This window comes from Anser brachyrhynchus (assembly GCF_964034855.1).
Source record: "Anser brachyrhynchus genome assembly, chromosome: 3".
In the NCBI taxonomy this organism is placed as follows: domain Eukaryota; kingdom Metazoa; phylum Chordata; class Aves; order Anseriformes; family Anatidae; genus Anser; species Anser brachyrhynchus.
Genome location: NC_137696.1, coordinates 33,185,592 through 33,208,329, shown reverse-complemented (window position 1 = coordinate 33,208,329; position 22,738 = coordinate 33,185,592). Strand labels below are relative to the sequence as shown.

At 37.6% G+C, this 22,738-nt stretch overlaps 1 protein-coding gene and 1 long non-coding RNA gene across 6 annotated transcripts in view; one reads left to right on the top strand and one right to left on the bottom strand.

Moving 5' to 3' along the window:
- Nucleotides 1–22,098, top strand: part of LOC308193489 — a 68,611-nt gene extending 46,513 nt beyond the window's left edge. The window contains exons 2-3 of one of the 2 annotated variants that reach the window (XR_013949683.1): nucleotides 3,531–3,574; nucleotides 5,698–22,098. This is a non-coding gene — a long non-coding RNA (uncharacterized lncRNA). Of the gene's footprint in view, nucleotides 1–3,530 lie in introns of both variants that reach the window. The other variant, XR_013949684.1, reaches the window with a different exon arrangement.
- Nucleotides 1–22,738, bottom strand: part of PRKCE (protein kinase C epsilon) — a 301,037-nt gene that overhangs the window by 247,821 nt on the left and 30,478 nt on the right. The gene's annotated exons all lie outside the window — the stretch shown is intronic.

The following is a 22,738-nucleotide window of genomic DNA, read 5'->3' as shown; positions in this document are numbered from 1 at the left end:
CTAAACCCCTACTGAAGTCAATTCTGCAACAAGCAAAATTGCTGTAGACGTGCTCCTGCTACTGCTGTAAACACTGCTAATGGCAGTAACATCTCTTTGCTAACAATCCCATTTGGCTAACTTCTTCGTTAAAAGCCTATGGTAAGAATCCTTAAATGCCTAATTATGAACTGACTTTCATCAATGAACATGTTCACTACAATGATTTTTCTGAGACCTGGAACACCTCCATCTGCCACCAGTTCCCAGCCCACTCTGCCATCTAGCATTATAGGAGTGCAGGGACTGCTCCTTCTCGTACTCTTTCCCTTCTTGTCCTTAGCCACCATAACGACAATGAGAAGCTGAGAGCAGCCATTAATAAGGAAGAAGATTCTTTATCCCAGTAATTACTGCTGCCTTCTTTCAACAGCAGCATAACAAGACCAGGGAATACCCGCATCCCCACCTCTATCACTGAAGCTGGTCCTCTTATTGTCAGTGCTGTTCACAAAGGACCAAACTGTTTTTGGGAACTGTAACTGGAAGAAAATAATACTCAGGATTACAGAACTTTGCTGAACATACCTCTTCCTGCAGTCCTAATTTTTTTGTTTGAATCTTTCTCCTTGGCAACAGAGATAGGGTTGCAGATGGTGAACACACTTGATAAAACATCTTTCATCATTCACATTTAACCAGTATATTGCCATTTCTTTAAGAGTCAAGAGATGCATTACTTCCCTAGTTTCAGTAACAATGTTTGCCATTCATTTTATTCAGAAGCAATTGCAACTGATGAAGAAGATACAGAAACCTACAGATAAGGCTTACATGAAAGGCCTTATCTTTTAGTCAAGGCCCAAGTTCCTTTGATGGTATAATAGAATATTTTTTGGCAATCTGCGCTTTAGTTCCATCAACCCAAAGGATAAAGTATAAGCCTCATTCTTTTACTTGAGACTAGCAATAGTAAAGGTCATGCAGAGCAAAGCTTGTATATTTTTACAGGAATGCTCAATGCTTGGACAATCCTCTTCTGTTTCCCTGTCACAAAGGTTAATGCCCCTCGTTAATCTATATACGCATTTATGTGTGTTCATTATCACGGTACCTGAACATAGTATTAAATCAAAAACATAAATAGTGCAGCTTCCTGTGGTGTAGCTAACCCATGCCTGAGTTGGTGAGAAAAGCCACTGAGTTAAAGCCATGTTCTGCTTATGTCTACGAGCTATTTTCCTCAGCTATGTTTATTATTTTACTGTCTGCATTACAGCATTCCCTGTGCAGACTTGCTTAGTGTCATACAACCTCACATCGTACATCAACTTGAAGGTTCCACCTCACCTCATAAAGTTCTCATTTTCACATCAAATTTTGTAACAGAGTGCTACAAACATCCCACATCCCAGCCTGAGTTTCTCTCATTCAGAGACTCCTGCACAAAAGGAGTATTTGGCGCATCGCACATGCAAGGTATGCAATCACACCTACCTCTCTATTTTCACTCTCTACAGAGTGTCAGCTTCCCAGCTTCTCCCCTTCCTTTGCCTTCTACTGCAGTGCCAAAGCCTACACAATATCAAGGGGAAAGAGACCATTTTTCCACTAACCAACACCAGTTTTTCTCGGAATATTCAAAGATTCAACACAGAAGGAAATCATCATGCAGAAAGTGAACTTCCTCTGTAAGCCATCTGATCTGATCCAGTTTCACTGAGACTGTTGATATTACAAATCTCATAACAAGTCAAAACTACAATACAAATCCTCTTTGCTCTAGGGATGAAACTTGCATAAACAGTATTACAGATGTCACATGAATTTGAAAATGTCCCTAGAGGAAACTAAGACCCAGTTTCCAGAATTTGTCTTAATTTTTTTTCCCTCTGTACTGTTCAGGGTATCATCTAAATTTACCTACCATAATTAAAACATTCAAAACTACATCTTTTCCAAGATAGAAAAACACAGTTCTAGCATATCAGCAGTGAAATAGACCTAACAGGGACTTTGTTCAGAGGTAACTGTTTACATAACAATCTGGGTTACTTAAAAGATTTAGGAATCTGCTAAAGGATGACAGCCGCAAATACTGAAGAAGGTCCTGAAGCTGGGATTTTTATCGATCTGCAATACAAAGGCATAAATTAACGAAAGCACTCTGCCAACTGGCCTTGAAGTCGTTACACTAATAAACACAACAATGAGAATTTGTTTCTTCCATTCAATGTATCTGTACTTCTTTATGTTTCCAAGTGTTATTTTGTATAATTACCAAGATGTTTAAAGTTTTATTGCTAGAACATAAACTCTTGAAGTTAGCTGACACTTATCCTCATTTTAAGGATACCAGTTCCTGTTTTCCCTATCTGACTCTTTTTATAATCTGGCCAGCTATAGGAAATACATCTTTTTTGACTCTCCTTCAATCCCTGTTTTGTTGTTTGTCATTCCTATTCTGTCTCACTTTTCCATGAATCATTGCAGTGAAATTATACAACTGGCTAACCTACTTGTCATAATGCTACAACTTTTCCAATGCAAAGTAGGAGCTAAAACAGTTACAAAGCAATGGAAAGAGAAAATGAGTCTTAGACAAATTAAGAGATTAAAATTCATGCTAAGTTTTGTGTATTTTGGTGATTACATCACTTTATTCGCAAGTAACACTTAAAAATACCAAAAGTCTATGAATGATTCATGGAGACAGAGCAGTAAAAGGACTAATTCCACTTATTTCAACAAGAGCAAAAGAAAAAGAGTGGACCAACAGTTATGGAGAGGCTTGGCTTTAACACATGTCCATTCCAAACTGCCTTTTTTTTTTTTTTAACCTAGAAACTCAACTCTTTGTCTTTTGTACGTAGAATGCATATTTGCTTCTCAAAATACTCTGATAAATCAGATTTGAAATCTTTTTATAATATCTGCTCTTCACAGCCAGTGTTGCTTCCCAGAAAGGGGATGAGAAAGATGAGTACCAGGATCAGGAGTACCTGATGCAAGTGGTTCAGCTAATATGTCAACATCTATAGCCTATCTACTTCTTGCTGAACCCAGGACTGCTCTTTGATAAAAATGTAGGAGAGGAGTTTCAGCAGGGAATACCTGCATGTGTCTTATACACCTTCTTATTTTCAGGATGATACAGTGTACCAGTCAGCACTACTCCAAGCTACATTCATGTCTCACTGCTTCCCAGGTACACAGGATGCAAGTATGTCATCTTTTCCAGGAAAACATAATTCAGAGAAGAATGTCATAGGTAATCCTGGCTTACTCACAGCTATACTAACTCCATGCTCAGGGGTAATGTATTTACACACATTTTACCAAGAGGTCTAGCATGTGGGGATTCTTAATCTGTACTCAATTATCACATAAATTTTTGATCTGCCTCTATTTCCTTAACAAACTTGGCTTGCTCTTTTTCAGCCTCCAAAATTACCAAGTACTACGATACCATGGTGATGGGAAAAAACAGACACTGAAAAAGACAGATTCTGTTCTTTTTAACTGAAATGCAAATTCCTTGTTTCACACAGGAAATTTTAGTCAGAATGACCACACAGACAAAATCTTCCCAAAGGTGAGTTTTGTGAACAGTTGACTTAATGCAAAGCTGAGCTTTGTCCCAGTATATGTAGAGTCTAAGCAAAGAAAGAATGAGACACTAGAAAAAAAGAAAATTATATGTAAAAACAACATTAACTGGGATCAGATTATACTAACGTATACAAAAGAACAAAGAAATATGGAGTGGTCGGAAAATTATGGTTGCATAACTGTTATGGATCGTATTTAGTGAATCATGTCTTTCTACAAAACAGTTGGAGGTCAGGCCTATTGGTAACTTGCATGAGCATGTTATAAGACTGGCAAAGCATGGAACATTCAATTCCTGCAACATTTGTCTTTAAAGTGACAGAGCTATAATGTAAGAACAAAAACCACCATGCAGACAAATCAAGTGTAGTTAGTGGGAGAAATTTCAGAGATCAATTAAGCATTGCTTAATGTGTGGTTCTACTTCAAATGCTTGGGCTCCAGACAGTTACATAGAAATTTCAGCTTTCAGTTTCACACAGTTTCAGTTGTGTGTATATAACATACTTTTTTCAAAGTTTCTAGCCTTCAAGCCCCTACCAGCAAGGCCAAAGCTCGAAAATATGAAATACAGAAGTCTTAAAAACTAGAAGACAAATAAAAATTCTCATAGTCATTTAAAATTTCCAATCTTTAAGACAAATTGCTTGTTCTTTGCAGTCTTGACTTACAGTTGGAGAGCAGAGACTAGCAGTAAGTAGCACTAGCAGTAACATTGGCAGAAATCAACACAGTGTAAATCAGCATAAGCAAGACTGAGTGTCATCCTTCGTGACACAATATTCAGCCAGCAACCATATATGTGATCTTCAACAGATATAAAAGCCAAACCTTATTCTTTACTTATCACTTGAGCAAACAGGAAGCTGGAGGAAGAAAAATCAGACAAGCAAGGCACGAGGAAAGAAAATTGTCTCTGCAAATTACTGAAAGTTGAGAGCTGCAGGAGCCCCTGGTACCATTATCCTCCTTTGTATGGAAAACTTTCTTTTTAGAACAATTCAAATTCAGTGTCGTTGCTACCCTCTAACACAAAATCTCACACAGTGTTTTGCATACCAGCTCAAGATCTCCATAAATAGCACCATGCAAAAAAGAACAGAGCCATCTCGTACCCCGTAGGTGGCAAATGATTAGAAACTTAAATATATTGCAAGTCATGTCTAATATTGGTTTACACCAGACATAGCTACACAGCTGTCAGCATACAAACCAGTAAGTTCGTACCTCTGTTTCTGCAACCCTGTGTCAAGCAGCATCTGCTAACAAGTTTAGTCTCCTTAAGAAGGATTTAAAATATTTTATCACATGAATTGAACATTTTATCATGTGGATTTCAGAGTAATAGTCCTTTTGATTTGCACACAGCTTGAAAACATGTCAGACATTTCTTTCAATATCTCTTGCCAGCAAGCTATGGAAAATGGATTTTATTTCAGGCATTCTGGATTGTTATTGACAACAGAATGGTTTTTCTGCCTGCTATATGAGTTTCCAGGATCCCAGATTTATCTCTCAATCTCCACACTTCTTGTTCCCTAGCAGCTTGTGTAACTTACCAGTGATACATTCCTCAGCATGGGCTGTCAGTTCTGTACCCATCTGCAGTGACGTTTTTAAGTCACTAACAAGATGACCTAATCAGCATCTGTTCTTGCTGTGCCCGTGTGGTGCCATGGCATTTTTTTTTTTTTTACCATGAATTCTTTCACGTGTAAAGTAATGTTAAGAAGTTCTAAAGTAACAGGTAAAGCAACATTCTAAAATTGTTTCAGTGACTTTTAAATTATTGACACATGACATCACATCACATCTGACTACAAAAAGAAACAAACAAAAACAACAAGAACAACAAAAATCAGGGTAAGAGCTTGTTTTACTTCTGATTCCTTATTTTCATCCTTTTGTTTTTAGGAGATGCTCTGCTGTATAGCATGCTACTACGTGTGATTTTCCCAACAATTTAGGAGCAAATCTGAACATATTCTCATCTCTAGCTCATCTGTACTTTGGGTCAAAATTAGTGTCCCATTACTTGAAATTTACAGGATTCATTTTCGTTTCCATAAAGCTTCAGATAATCTTTGATACGGATTTTATTTCCAGGAAAACTGTGCGCGCTGAAGGTAGAAAGCAAAGAAAAGAATGTTTCCAAGAAGCCATGAAGATGCTGACATGCAAGATGTAGGAGAAACAAACTCAGAAAAACACTACAGGAGAACACAGATGATGGTATGACAACACATGCAGAGAAGGCAAATCTTACGTAGTATTTACAAGGGTCCACTGGAATCAACTTTCATTGCAAATGTATAGAAAAAGAAAGCAGACCAAAGCCTGCATCAAGGAAGGGGCAGGAAAAGGTATACTGCATTGCACATCCCTGTAGGCATGGCTAGCCTTTGAAAAGTACAGCATGATCTCCCCTGCGTCACTGTGGCCCACTAGCTGGTATCCAAGGGGAGGAAGGGGAAGAAAACAACCCACCAACCACCTGTCCCCTTTGAAGCATCTGGTGCCAATATTTGTAAGAGAGAGCCTTAATTTTAAACCCCCAAACATACAGACAGATTGTCTTTTTACTCTCACCCACCCTTAGAGAACTGCCTCTGTCATTGTTCGGATCTTTGGGAGCTAACTAACAGCCACTCAGGTAAGAATCAATATGTATTTTTCCTTTTCTCAGCCCTGGAGGAGGTACGTACAATACTACACCATTAGCACACACACCAGTGTGTGCCAGCTATCTTGGATGAACCACACAAAGCTTAGCCTCCTCACACAATGGTTAGTTAGTGCATTACATACAAGAGTGAGAGGTAAAAAAGTTGCAGTTGAGTACACACAGCACCTTTATCTCATCAAGCACTAAATGCAGGAGCATACTCCATAACCTCAATACTGTAACCATATATTTCTATAACCAGCAGAGCACAGCAATCAGCTCCAATCCATGCAATGCGGTTGTATGGTGATATATTTGCATTAAATGTCATGTTCCAAATTGGAACTGGCAAGCATCTTAGCCTCACACAACAATGCCATATGGAGTTACATCTGATATTGCTTGAGCAGAACTCCCTTCCTATCCAGAATACATCAAACAGTGCCACAGATACGCTATGGCATTTAAATAGTAATAATGCGGATGTGAGGGCTAAATTAAAAATGTGTTGCATATTAGAATCAACTTGTGCACTAAGATAGAAAAAAAGGGGGATTCACTGGCTTTTGGCAGCAGAACTTAAAGATATGTACAAAAAAAAATTTACTTAATTACCTATATGTCAGCTTTCATAGTGGAACAGTTACAGGACTAAAGGCCCATCAAAGTTATTAGCACAGAGAGAAAAGGTCAACTAGCAACAAAGATTTTGTCACAAGCAGATAAAAGAGGAGCTGTGCACTAGAAGTTGCACATCAAGTAAAACTGACAGCAGGGCTGTGCTTTCTGTCAGAAATGGCAGCTCCATTTCAGACACTGTTTTATATTGTACTGATGTAAGTTTTGTGCTTGTGCAGGTCAGGTTGATGTTTTCCACTTGCATGAAGAACAGCCAAGATGCATGTGCTCCCTCACCAACGTGCTTCAGCTCCAATCAGCTAGGGTCACCCACAGGGAAAGAAAAGTAGTTCACATCTCTGATTTTACTATTTCTACAGAATCAGTAGTTTATACAGTTATAGTGTGCTGTGACTTTGATCAAAATTCAACCATTTTATCTCTAGAAAATTAAGATTATCAGTTATAACATATTGCAATAATTTTCTTTTTTCTAGCACCAGACCATTTGCCCAACACATGCGATAAACTAAGGTTTGATGAGCCATCAGACAGTACTACTCACTGCAACCCACAGCAGAATTTCAGAGCTGTTGTGCCACTGGAGTCCTGTTAGCAATTGACAAGGTTGCTGTTATCTCTTGGGAAGTCTGTTTTCAGTGGAGCTCAGGTCTACAATCCTGGACAACAGAACCAAAAAGCACAGTCCCCCCACAAAAATGATACCATTGCTTTCATGAAGAAACATTCAAAAAAAAAAACAACAAAGGTTTTGTCCAAGATTCATTTACACATTGTTTTTTTCACAACCTTTTTTATTTCACATGCTTTAGTTTTAGTACGTGGCACAATAAATATTTCAAGAAACCTACAATGACTAAGCATTTGGTGGGTCAAATACCAGAGGTTTTTCTTCAGTTCACACAGATTCACTAATGACTCCCCTGGGAATGCAGGTTGAGTGAAGACAACAGGATTCCTAAAATAGTTTATTTTTTCCTGGAGCACACTGCTAACTTTTATTTGCAACCTGCTTTCTGAAGGTCCTCAAAGGTCAGCACACTTCCAAGATGTTCTCTTCCACCAATACAGAAATAGGTATTACTCAGCCCCCAACACAATGTGACCACTTGCGTTATTCTCTACCTACTCTACAGTACCTCTGGCCTTCCAGAAGAACAAGCCAAACCTGATTCCACAACACGTTTACAGAGATCCCAATTTAATGTATTTACAAGGCAGTTTTCCAAAGCTCCAAATGAAAAAAAAAAAAAAGTTACCCTTACTCTTCAAGATATTTTATAATTGTTATTAATACTATAGCTTCAGCTGTTCAAACCATTCAGAGCATTTAGAAAACAGGAATATTATATTTTGCATAGTACAGCATGCCCGTGCCTGCCAAGTGCTGAGTTCCTTCAGTGAAGCACAGAATTGACTGGTCACAGGGACCAACTGACCAAGCCAACCCACCCAAGGCAGGGACGCAGCAAAATGATCAAACTACAATAGCCTGTTACTTTGTCACTGACTTTAGCCACACCATCAAAGCTCCCAAGTATTTGGATAGCTTCTGAGCAGAAGCCCAGGGACAGCAGTCAATCTAGGTAAGACGGGTTTTCATCATGCTGCTCATTAACGCAGAGATCAATGTAGACACCCCTTGAGGCAAGTCCACACAAAGATATGCCTTAAATGTCAGAAATGCAGAACTCACCCAGCTCCTTTCCCATAAGCTCTGTCGCAACAGTTGGCTTCTGACAGCAACGTCCTGTTGCCCATCATCAGGCTTGCGTTCTTCAGGGCAGCCAAGCCATCCAACCGTGCACGGTACTGTATGGGGAGTACCTGAGGTGGAGGAGCTTCAGCTGCAGAGTTTATTCTTTCATGCTGGTCAGACTTCCATTTTGAAGATACCATGTCATTTGGATACTTTTTAAAAATTTCTTTATTTTACTTGGGGACTCAAGAAATAAGTAGGAGATGGCAGTTCTCTCAACTGGCTTGTTGACAACTTCCTTTTAAAAGCTTTAATCATATGCACCCAGACAACAGAATAACAGTGCGATATTAAAAAAGGACCATCTAAGGGTGTTCTTTTCTCTCTGAATAGCAGCAGAAATACTTTCTCCGTATGAGGATAGCTCATTAGGCACTATGAGTGTGTTGAAGATTTAAAAAGCTTTAGAACATTATTTGTGTTCTTGTGAACTTTCACAAGAAATATTTCACAAAAGAAATTATTCCAGGAACAGATAACTTCCTGCGAAGCAAAATAATGGAACAAAAGAATCTCCAGTTTCCATGGGAATGTGATCCAGGCATTAAAACAGAAGTGTGCCGAGCTCAAGATGCCAGCGTGTGAAGCTTGTCAAGTGATCATTTTCACATATTTAGGAACTGTCTCATAAAATATGCATTAAATACAACTTGTCTGTCCATTAAATCCTTTTGACATTTGAGTGGTTATCATTGAACCATACCTTCTCGTACAAATTTTAACCTAACTTCACTTATGTGTAATATTTCTATGAAAGTCAATGTAATCCATCAGTCTCTCAGAGGTTCTACTTTAAAATAGCAGGTCTTTGCTGCTGAATTGCTTTGGACTAGACCTGGCATCTCTAATTTTACTGCCTGATGCAAAGATCAGATAGTTATATTCAAACCCGACCAAATTATATTAAAGTATGTTTGTGTGCAACTACTGCTACTTGAAGAGACAAGATCTGTGCTTGCTGGTTATAAATAACCAGACATTCCCTAACCTTCAACTGGAGGTAGGTCAAAGCTACAGCACTCCAGCACTGATAGTAATATATACGAAGTGAGAAAAACAGAGCAAGGACTTAATGGTCAAATTCTACGTTGTAACCCGGTATATTAGAAGCAAGTAACAGCAAGTTTAATAGCGTTATGTGCCATGTAAAACCCTATTATCCTCAGGCAAGTAGGGAAAACTTTTGAAAAGCAGCTAATGGTTTTGGATGGCTCATATATTGCAAGCCTGCAGAAGGAATCTGAAAGAGGCTCAATTTTCAGAATATAAATACTTAAAATGTCCTGAAAGATGTCCCAATTTGCCAGTCAAAATTTGGTCTACCAGTCACAAATTCTGCGGCTCAGCAGTAGAGCGGCTAAGTAATCACTAGCACTCTCAGTCTTATAAGGAATCACAGTCCAGGGATGACACCAGTAATTGACACTTTTCAGTGCAGTTCTCTTTTGTCTCTCGTTAAAGTATACAGCTTCCAAAATCTAAAATTTTCCCAAAATACTCAAATAGCAAAAAGTTAAGTCACATAAATTTCACAGACCACCTGATTTTTTCATCCATTGATTGTCTCCATTCTTCTTCCAAATAATTCATCATGCACGGCAAGACGTATAAACAAGGGTCAAATTGTTTGCAGTAATCAAGAGCCAATTACATTTTAGCAGATTAAATTTATAAACATATAAAGGTTTTAATTTTACATGAGCACATGTAATAAAATTACCTTGGAATTTAAAAGTACTAATTTCACTTCTGTTACATTTCTTAACTCTAGCTGCTATGCTACTAGTATATTGATCCATATTTGTAAACAAATTTTCAAGAATGCTTAAGCAATGTATAAGTCCTATTTGCAAAAAGAAACAACTGAAGTGAACAGGACATATATAGCTTTAAATGGTGAGCTCTCCTTGCAAATCAAGATGACTCTAAATTATTCTAAAATTATTCTAATTATTCAAAAATGACCTTATTGTCCTCTCAGCCTTGTTGCTGTTTGTAATATTTTGTAATAATTTTGTAATATTTTGTAATAATGCTATGGGGTTTTGTTTGTTTGTTTGTTTTATACTTTTTCCCAACTTCCTATCCTCTCATGGCTAGGCTGTTTGTACAACTGCTTGACCTAGAGGCTCAAACCAAGCTTGAGAGCTTCATTAGACTACGTGTTTGCACAGAACTTGGAAACAGACAGAGGAAGCCATATCCTCCCTGTTTTAAACACAAAAACTAGGACCAGAAAACTATAAAATTAAATAGGCAAGGTGCATTTGAGAATCTGGTCTGAAGTTATTTCCTACATTTATAAAAGATATCTCCAGAAATGGCAGAAATTAAACTCAAAATTGCTGGTTTCCCAGCCTATTGCCAGAAATATATTTTTTTTTATTTCTGTTCTCATGTACTGTTCTCACTTCTACATTAGTGAATAACTTTTTTCTTGGCAAAACCTCTTAGCATAATAATTGTATGGTGTGTTGCTTCCGAAGAGTGGAGGTATGGGGAAAGGACATCTAATAAGACGGCAAACTCTTTACATCTTCCTCTACAACCTGCACATCCTTAAAGAGAGAAGACAATCTCAAACTTATTTAATATACTAGCCCAACTAAAAATGAATTGAAAATTAAAATAAGAAATCTCACTGCATTGCATCTACTTAATTTATTCCTCTCTAACTACCCAGCATCTGTTCCTCTTTGTTCTGAGTTTACAAAAACTAAAAAAGAAATATCAAAAACTGCATCAAACTATGAATGCTTTAGTATCAGTACCCACATCTACAACACTTTACTAAAAAAGATGGCCAAAGACCTGGTTGCATTCCCAAATGAAAAACAAACCCATTTGAATAAAGGATTCTCTACAAACAAAAGGTAGCTGCTAGTTGCTTATTAAGAAGATAATGACTAACAAGCAGGTAGGATTAAGCTGTGCAGAATCTGTGGTTCTATTTTTGGAAACTGCAGCCTCAGGCAGAATGCTGAGGTACTGTGAATTACATGAATTATGCTAACATGCTTCACAGTCGCTTACTAGGCATGCTTCCTATTATCTAGACAGGATAAGAGTCTAAAGAACATCTGTACAGACTGAATGAGAGCCAAGACCTCAGTGGATGATCCTGCTAACATCAACTTTTTGTTGAAATTAGCCGGACTAGACATGCTGTAAGAAAACTAACAATTTGGAGGCTGACTCTTCCCAAAAGAAATTATTTTAAAAGATAGTTTAGAAATGCCAAGTAAACAAACAAATGGCATTATGTTCACTTTTGGCAGGATGCAAAAGATAAATAATCTGATCATGTGGAAGAGGAACCGACTTCCAGTATAAATACATATTGTAATCTCTTTGTGTTATAAAAGGAGAAAACAGATAGGATTTAGGTCATATCCTCAACACCACAGAGAACATTCAGAGATAGGCCCCACATCTGAATTCCAACACAGCCCCCCTCCTACATGATTGTAAGTGGGACCACAGTTTCACCACTTCACACTTCTTCCTGAGTCACTGGGTACGACTGCTGATGCCGTCATTAGCTCTCTCACTGCTGCTTTTTAATGTCAGAATTCAGGTCATTGCTAATCACTGGGCATCTCTCATCAGACTGTTCAGAACACATTTTGTTACATCTCAAGAAAGGATGCAGAGTGGAAGTTGCAGATAGGACCCACAAAAATATTTCAGAACATAGTAGGACTCATAAAAACTCTGGCAGTAGAGATGAAATCCAGTTTGGTGGGATGTAGAAGAATCCTTGGAAGAATGAGGAGAATGCTTAGACTTAGAGAATGCAAAAACACACCTTGTTGTCAGCAAGGACAAGGAAAGCATCTGTCAACTCTATTACACTGGCTTACAAGAAAAATACAGGGAAAGAAAGGGCAAACAGAGGAAAAGAATCTTTCACCCAAAATAACCATTACCATTACTGGGTGACAGACAAGTCTGGCAAATGAAGTTCATCAGATTCCCAGTGAATTGCCATCTCCATTTGTGTGTACAGAAAAATCACACCATTCTTTTCTTCTGCGATGGCTTCACAATGTAACTTATTCATATGAAAACGGTAGATACCACAGATGCTTTTTTTTTTTTTTTTGTCTTTTGCTCGTGGGAACTCTTCCAAAAATACAAGCAAGTTCCTCTGAGAAACTTGTTACCCTTAGCCAACATTGCAAATGACACAGTTGATCCAAGAATTGAATTTCTAATATTGTAAAGCTAACTCTTCACTGAGCTGGATTTACAACATATCCTTTACACCCAGAGGTGGGAGTTCAGGACAGACAGCATTTTTGTAACATTTGGAACTGGGAATCATGTCCATAACATCTATATCCAATGCTTACATTAATACCCATCTGTTCAGATGGCGTGGTGCCTACTTTGAAGTCAGCAGAACCTGTGTCCTAGGGCACATATGCCAAGAAGTTATACATGATTTTCACAGCAACTCTGTAAAGACCCTACATATTGCAGAAAGGTTATTATTCCTCTACATTAACATAGAGGCACTGCCATCGGAGATGCTTGAATGAACTTCTTTAAAACACAGAACAATTTTCAAAAATGAGTGAAAGGTGACAGAATGACTTCATGGGGTTTCTGGCTGCCAATTATTGTAGCAGCTATAATAAAAAGATAGTGTAAGGAGAAAATAATGGCTACTGTCCCCTTCATTCTCATGTGGGCATAAGGGAGAGAGAAGTTGTAAAGGCAGAGATGAACGACTCAAAAACTTACAGGAAAAGATAATCTGAGCTGTGAACATAACCCAGACAGGGCTCTGAATATAAACGAACTCAGTGGCTACAAGGAATGGGTATCGAAAAGAAGAGGATTTCATGGGATTTTTACATCTGATACTGTCTCTGAATCTGAATGTTAAACAAACACATGCTACCTGGAAGAGCAAATGTACTTCAACAGTACAGAAGGGACTTCAACAATGTAGGAGGGACTGCTTTTCAAGACAAATTTTCAACTTAAGTATATGAGAAATTCTTCACAAAGTAAAATGGAAAGAAGACCATGGCCTCCACAGTACATGTTAGTGGATCCAAACTAGAGATAGCAGGAATCTGAAGTCATGGAGATGAGGAATACCAAATGCAATGGCATGTGGCTCACAGGACAGACTGGGTGAGAAAGCTAAGGGAGGTTCTGGTTGGAAGCAAGGATCATGGCATCGCAATATTAGAATTCTGTAGCACACTGAAGGAAAAAAAAAAAAAGTAGTAAAATCTGTTAAATATTAAGGACACGCTTCATGTAGGAAGTTTAACAGTGAACAGAAGAAAAACATTTCTGTTCCACATGAAATTCATAGGTCTTGTCAGATACGCACAACAACAGCATCTGTGTGGCATCCTGTGAAATCACTCTTTCTAAATGGCATTCTGCAGATGAAACAGAATTTTTTGGCTACAGTCTTATGTAGTTTTGAACCAAACTTCATATCCACTCATATCTCCACATGCACAAAGTACTGACTAAAGCACCAACTGAATTACATGCCATGTGTGCGTCAAATTAAAAACAAAAACCAGGAAAACCCACCTGTAACTACTTCATAAAAAAAGTAAAGATATTTTTCAGTTGTTTAAAAACAAACAAAACAGAACTATTGTAAGAGTAACTCGGAGAATATCTGCACATCCATAATTCAGAAATACTGCTTACCACAACCTATTACATTAGTTAATTCTTTTAGCATTTAGCATTTATATTACACCTAACACCAGATTTCCTTAAGGTTTGTGTCATCACACATTACTATATCTTGAAGGGATACATCTTGCCACCCATGACAACCAGGTCTGGCAGAGGAGTTCTTCCATCCACCAGTATAAGTCTGATTCTCCCTTTCCACAGTTCGACCTCTTTCGGGTTTTGGCCTAGATACGTACTTTTATGTCAGCAGCAATTTTTTTTCGTGTTGCATACTACCTTCCCACTAGGCCTGTCTGTACCTTGCCATTATTATCCCTCTCCACTACCACATCTCATGGCCTCACATCTCACCTCAGCACCTCCTCCTTGGGCCTCTCCTCAAGAGGAGTACTTCCAGACCCCGCCACCTCCAGGATCACGGTCTCACAGCCTGGGTGGCCAGCTGTCTGGTTAATCACGTTGGGGAGAAAAAGTGGGTCCCTCCACTAATGGGCAAGTATGCATAACTCAACTAACGCCCATCTGCTGCAGTTGTGCTGCAGCTGCAGCTCCAGTTGTGCTCCAGTTGTGCTGGAGCTGCAGCTGTGGAGTGACTTGGAAAAGTGTGTCACAGTTCCCCAAAATTTAGAGGAAAATGCAAAAGAAAGGACTTTAGGGTGCCTTCTAGTGAAGGGCATGATCACAGCAGTTCACTCTGCAGCCTAGCTGGATTCATGAACAAAGGAGAGATGTACTGACATGTGGGGAACAGCGGAGACGAGACAGTATACCTTAAATTGGGATCACTCTGATCCTCTGCAGATAAAACACACAGTAGTCCTTTGCCCACTTATTTGAGATAGCCAGTCTTTCATCTAATAGAAAGTTCCGGAATAAAGTATTTTCAGAAAGGTGATAAAAAAGGAAAGAAGAGACAGAAATTTTGCAAAACCAACACCTATAAAGTGCCAAAGAAAGGTACCAGGGAAAGAAGGGAATCGTAGAGAGCTTAAGTGTCTTTTGTCACAGTCAAAACAAACGAACAAAACAAACAACATTTTCTAACCCTGGATGATACCGTCTTAGAGCATATCACTGCCAGTAGAACCAGGGTTAATGACCTGACCCCAAAAAGAGCAGTTAGTTTAACAGCACATAGATACGGTACACCTAAGAAGTGTGAATGACTCAGGAAGTACCACCATAATCTGGATATGTCATGTTGCTAACTGTGACATTTCTCAAATCTTAGAAGGAAAAAAAAAATCAGAATCAAAAATATGTTTCAAAGATAAATAAAGATTTTTTTCCAGCTTCCTGAGCGACGACCAGAAGCCCAGGGATAACAGATTCATGTAGCTAGGCAAGGTAGAAGCAAACAAAACCCTTCAATTCCACTGAGAGATACTAACACATCATACATGCAAGGATTCCTACCATAAACTTAATTTTCCATCTCTGTGAATTTTCCTATCCCATCATGGACAAAATTGTTACACTCCATTCCAGAAACAACCTTGTCACCACTATCTTGCCACCACTATCATATCATGTTCTTGAACTTCTCTCCTTAAATGGCTGGAATGGCTTCTTTCTAACTCCCAGTATTAATTTTACTCACGACTGCTACGTAACCATTTGTTTTTGTTCTAATACTATTTTCTTTCCTTGGTAATCAAAGTGGCCTAAGAGTTAAGATTATTTAAGGCATAATGAATGCAATAATTGAAGGAAGTGCTGTGATTACCTTATGTCAGCATTGCTCTTTAGAGTCCAGTCACTAGTATAGAACTGGTTTAACTGGCAGTGGGCTTTGGTGCAATCCAAAAAGAGCTTAAACTCATTACTCTGGATTCAGCAAAATATACTTTTGGATCCATAAAGACAGATGAGATTGAAGTCCTCATCTTTATACAATAGAAAACTTCCAGCTTCGGCCAGGATCTTACTCAGGAATTTGCCACTTAATCACTTCTTGTGTTCTCAAACTCCTATATTTATTCAGGTTATGTAAATTGGCCTACCCTATGAAACTTTTCAGATGACAATAACAAGGATCAAAAATTTGCAAACATTGCTATTCTTGTTCCAGCATGACTTGAGAAGTTCTATTCAAGGTCTTTAATTTCTTCCAATGATGTTTAATGCCATTTTGTATGATTAATTATAGATAAAGAGCTTCTTACTGTATCCTAATGCTTAAAGCTATTTCAGCTAATTAATGAAGTACCCTATTCATCAAGACTTGAGAAAGAACTTAATTTTACAGATGTCTGACATTCAAAACCTACAGTTCAGGACAGTCATTTAGCTTTCTTCATTTGAAGAAACTTGATTACTGAATACCTTAAGAAGTGAAAGCCAAGGGCAACTCATTCAGGATTGTTACGTTTTTCAGTAGAATCCTGTAAAAAGTTTCAATGAGGCAGCTTAATCATCAAAGGTACAGATTCATAGTGCCAGACTCTATCGATATAGATCATACACATGCTGCTTTGGCTGAAGTTTTCCTTTCTAAAATGTAAAATATATTATGAAAGTTTTCTGCATTACTTATTTAAATAATCTGTACTAAAAAATGCTCTGACCCAAAGTAAAAACGTTTTTATTCCAAGAAGGTGTTTTGTGTTTTTGTTTTGTTTTAATTTCCAAAGTAATATATATTAAAATACACAAATACACAACAAAGTCTTATATACAATTTGAGTCTTATGTTCTGATCAAGACAAAAGTAATTGAATAATAATTCTAGCTTGCTCTCATTCCCAAACAAAGTACTTCTGCTGCTCAGCACAATAGCTTTTGCATATTTTCCTTCCAGCTACAAGGCATAGTTTGGAGCACTACAGAGTTTAAAGCACACGTGTGTGAGATGGAAAATATCCAAAAAATGTCATGGTCTAGCTAAGTGGTACCAAATGTGCCAAGAGGTTGAAAACCCTTTTGTTAATGTACTGAGATATTGTGTGCACCTCAAATTCTTTAAAGTGTGCAGAATCACCCTCCTAAAAGGAGATGGTCATCATCACTTGGTTTAAAATGTACTATCTAGCTTGCCTTCTCATTGTTAAGATCTTTCTCAGAAATACGCTTTTTGAACCTCTTCAGTTATTTCTTGAAATTGTCATAAACACACCTTTAAAAGACACCACATATTAATTGAGCTGTTACTGAAATCCTCATAAGCTGCAACAGCAACTACTTTTATGGCACACAGAGGCATCCTATATATTGCTGTGTTGCCTTCCAATAACCACCTTATTTTCAAGAGTGCTTTACTAATACCTAACCTTTCAGTGAAATAATTTTGCATTAGCAAAATTTGCCATAAGCTATTTACAGTATAACTACTATTGCATAATATTATCTCTTCTTACATTCCAGTCCATATAAGCTTTTGAATTCTACACCACTGTACTGAATCTGCACTATTGAAGCCAATGACAGTTTTGTTACTGGACCTACAAACATTTGATTTTGCACATGTAAATATGTGCAACATAATAATTGTATAGTAAGGTACACAAGTTAAAAAAACAAACAAAGAAACAAACAAAGAAACAAACAAAAACACCAAAGAACATGTCATTTTCCCAAAAGTACTTTCTGCAAATTGTTAATTGTTAATATATTATTACAGTTAGGTGCCATTGCAATAAGACTGTAGTTGAATTCCACATATTTTCATGATATTATATATATTATTCTCATACCATAATTCAACAAGTCATCATAAGCAACATAAATACACATAAATTTTAACTGAACTTGTGTATGACGTATACTGACATTACTCATAAAATATATTAACCAATACTTTCTCTCATACTATTAGCCAGTGGTAACAGATGTCTATTTGACATGCCAGGCTGCCTGTATATATTGGTATAGAAGTGCCTGAAATTTTTCAAAAATGATGAATAATTTAATCAAGTTACAGATTGTATCTGTTACATTGGTAGAAACCCAGCAAAGTGCTTCCAGGATTTGTATTGTAGGAAAAATACATTCCACACTAGAGTTTCTTTTTGGAGAGCGGCTGCTAAATGACTGTCATGGTTTATTAAGCCAAATTACATGAAGTATGTACCTGGACTCCAAATGAAACCAAACAACTCCACGTAGCTGACTAATATTTAACATGTTAAGTGCAAACCCCTGTTTATTGTATCATTTTATCTGAAAAAAATATATCAAAAAGAACAAGCAGAATAAAAATTAAGCTACTGCTTAATTCAATTCTCTTTTCTATCCAAAGTTTTCCAGAGAACACCAAAAGTGTCCCAAAGTGCCAGAAAATATACGTAAAAATTAGTTAACCCAGATACGTCTTTTGCTATCTACCTATTTCACACCTTCAGAAAGGAATTTCAAGCAGAAATTTGTACGCATTACCTTGCTTGCTATGTTAGTTTAAACCCATTTTTAAAATGTGTGGTTAATATTTGGGTAGGTATCAAACATTGTAGTCAAGGGAGCTGCAATATTTAAATTTATAATAGTAAAGAAGGTACAAATTGTGAACTCTGCAGCTGTTACAGAATTACCAGTGAGCGAGCTGCAGTTGTCTTGCTCTCTTTTCGTTATCAGCAAAAACAGGAACACCTTCAGTCTCACTTTGTGCTAACCATGCCACGAGACAGTTAGTGGTTTTAACCTCCCACAGTCAGCAAGCACAGCACTCTATGTGCACAGAATGTGTCTGGGAAACAAATACATAAAAAGCTTTCAATGTAGAAGACTATTCTAGTGAAGATACAACTGGAACTGGTTGCAATCTGCCGTGTTGATATAAACCCAAGGTCTCCACTGCAAGTAAGTCACTGTAAACACTCCGCTATTCCTTGGCACTGAGTTGTGGACTCCTACTCTGATTCCTTCCCACTACAGCTGACACCCTTCTCTTAAGATACTCAGTAAAGGTTTTTTTTTCAAATGAGTCAAGTTGAGCAAAACTCATTATTAATTGTAACTGTCATGTTTAATTTCTTGCAGGGTGTGTCCTGTATCTCCCCTGAAGCCAGAAGGAATACTTCCAAAGGTTAGTTCTACTCAACGCAATTCAACATGGAAAATGTTAAATATAACTAATTTATTCACAAGATAAATATTCACACATTTATTCACCTAACGAATTATTGACACAGCCCTTCTGCTTTGAGAAGGCAATCTGGGAGGGAAACAACAAGCTATCTGCTCAAAAGAAAGAGCCTATGAACCTGATTTATTAGCTCAGTGATGCGAAGAGTCCATGTTTCTGCAAATTAAACCACATTCAGCCACAGGTGTGCAGGCAAACCCCACAGCTACAAAGCTCTCCTAGCTCTCAGTCAAGAACATCTAGATCCAGCTACATTTTTAAGAAGAAAAACTGGTATGTGAAATGACGGTAAGGGTGCCAAGCTATCCCAGTCAAATTTGAACTCAGGCATGAAGTAGAAAAAGTCAACAGAACCATCACTGGAAGAGCAACGCAAAGGACTGCTACAACAGCAGCCTTCATCTGCTGTGTATCTGGCACGTGCTTCCCAAAGAAGCACCAATTCAGACTGAGAATGGGAATCCAGTGAATACTGCACCGGAAGCATGTCCCCCCGCAGTCTTTTGTTTCTGTTTTGCTTAATAACTACATACATGCATGATTTTTGCTTCCAGCTTCAGAATCCCTTTCATTTTTATACCTCTTGTATCCTCTCTTATGGAATCTTGTAATCCTTAACTCAGTGGAAATTACACACAGAATCCATTGACAACTACACTACTGCAGATGTTACTTCCAGAAAAATATAAAGTCCAATATTTGCCATAATCAAAGTTCTCATTTGTTTGTGTTGGCAGACTAGGATGCTGTTCCTTGATATAAAGGGGAAATAGCTGAAGATCTCTGCTTACAGAATCCCACAAAAGTTTCAAGACAGGAAATGAAGAGTATTTTAAAAATTACTTTATAACATTGATGTGAGCTAGTAGCTTTTACCTGAAGCAAGAAGTAGAAATGCTATGCAACTCACCAGTATTTGAGCATACAGCAAATCTAGAAACAATGAATCACTGCAGATCCTTCAATATGAAAAGCAGTGAAAATGAAGAGTGAAATCCTGGTTCCACTGAAGGTCAGGCAAAACTCCCACTAATCAAAAAAAGTCCTTGAAGCTCTGCCATTCACTGCACTGAAAACAGCATTTCACTCAATATTGTTCTTAAAAAAAATAAATAAATAAATTCAAATTCCTGGGGTGTCTGAGAAGTTGTATTTTTTAGGAAATTCTTGCCAAAACAGTTCAGGATACAACAGTATTTTTCAATTCCTGCCTCACCAGGTATTTAGAACTTGCCTTTATAACTTTACTGTCCTAAAGATTAAACTGGTTTGTGGTTTTTTTTTTTTTTTTTTCCTGTATCCATACATACCCATTACATGTTCTATGGACTATCTCTAGGACTGTACACACTTTCACAAACTCTGTTCCTCATAGGCCAGTGTCATAAAAGACCTTGAAGAAAGTAAAAACATTTTAAGATGGTATGTGAGCACAGCAACAGAGGTTTTGCTGAAACACTGTGAAGCAAGGAAGAAGAAGGAGGTGAATACAAACTGAAAGACACAGAACAGCTTACAAGCAGTACACTTGGTCTGAGCATAGAAGCAAGCAAGAGAAGAGACAAACTTGATCATTGGAACAGGAGCACATGAAATAACAGATGATTTATGCAATGCTCCTAACAAATAAATAACTTCCCTTTAAAGGAATACTATGGTATCTGGTTGCTGTGTTCTTGGTAGTTTCCTTCCATGGACAAGATTATCATATGATTCGCTTGAACTCCTAACCAGCTATACACTTACAGTGAGGAAGCTTAGGTACATTACTCATTAATGTCAGGAAAATTTATTGAATCAGCGTACCTTCTGAAAGTTAACATACCAAATTTATGTTAGTTATTTTCACTACACACTGCTGCTTAATAACAAAATCCTCAGTATGTACGAAGATCAAAGTCATAACCTAGAAGTTTACATGAGACCAGGAAAAAAAAAGTCACAATCACAGGCTGGACATCAAGAAACGTTAGCGACAGTTTTGGAGATGCCCTAAGTTGCCCAAAATTGCAAATTAAAGAGAAAATTAACCCACATTCTAGTCTAAACATCAGTATCTTAAAAGCTTACAATTGGCTTCCAAAAAGAAGAAAAAAAAAAAGTGTATCAAGAAATTTAGTTACAATAATAGAAGATGCTACACTGGCAGCCTCAAAGTGATCCAGAATTTAAAATTCTTTAATCATTCAGCAAACTACCAGAGGTCACTATTTTTAAAAAGTATCTACTTTTAACATGCAAGTACAGACCTCCAGCAAAATTAAAAGACTCTTTATTGTAAAAATAATTACTTTTAGGTTAAAATTGAAATTAGGTGAAAAGTTATATACAGAAGCTTAAATCAGAAGACGAATGGCTTCTTCCCACATTTCATTATACGGACTCATCTCTACTCTCTGTATTATTCTATGGGAAGATTTGATTAGTTTACTGGAACATAAACACAATGGATTATTTAAAAGGCATCCCTTTTCAGCAGGCATTATGCCTATGACCACTGTTATGTTTCTATAGAAACTTTTTTATTAAGAATACCCAAAGCCTCAACTAGAACATTTAAGATACTGCACAGATGTCACAGGAAGAGTTCCCGCCTGTGTTGGTGATGTACTTCTCTCCAATTTATTAGGTTACAAATGCATATGTTATGATATTCATAAGAAAAACAAACAAACAACAAAAACACACACACAAAAAAAACCACATACACAAAAACAAAAAGGTTTTCTTAATATCTGACTGTGCTGATGGAACTTTCTCAAGACTGTCCCCAGCTTTGTTTTAGTACACCTACTCAAGGAAACACTGAACTGCCCCACAAACAACCCAGCTACAGCTGTATGCATCCAAGAGGTGAATCATCCTCCCTCCTTCATGCATGTTTTACAACCGATCAGTAAAAGCTATGCAGGACTTGAAAATGAGTCCTTCCAAGAGCACACCTAGAGCTGCAAGTGCCTAGGAGCAGACTACTCATGTTGAGGTGCGCAGGACTACGCTGAGTCATCACGATCATAACCTTGCAGTGACTAAATGCAAACGCACTAAGTTTAAGGAGCTGCATAAACAATAATTGAAACTTGTGTGGGTCTACATGACTTGAACGCTTACCTGCCACAAAACATTATCAATGTTCTTTCTATCATCTTAACAGCTGCAGTAAAAGAACAGGTAGTATATATCAAATAGTATGAAGTCGTACAAATGTTGGTATCACTACATAATCCAGGCGAACACAGGTTTGCTTCCAGCACCCAAAGAAAGACTTGCCAATGACAGTAATATTTGGATGTCTGTTGTATGGGTGAACTCTGGCTGGGAAAGG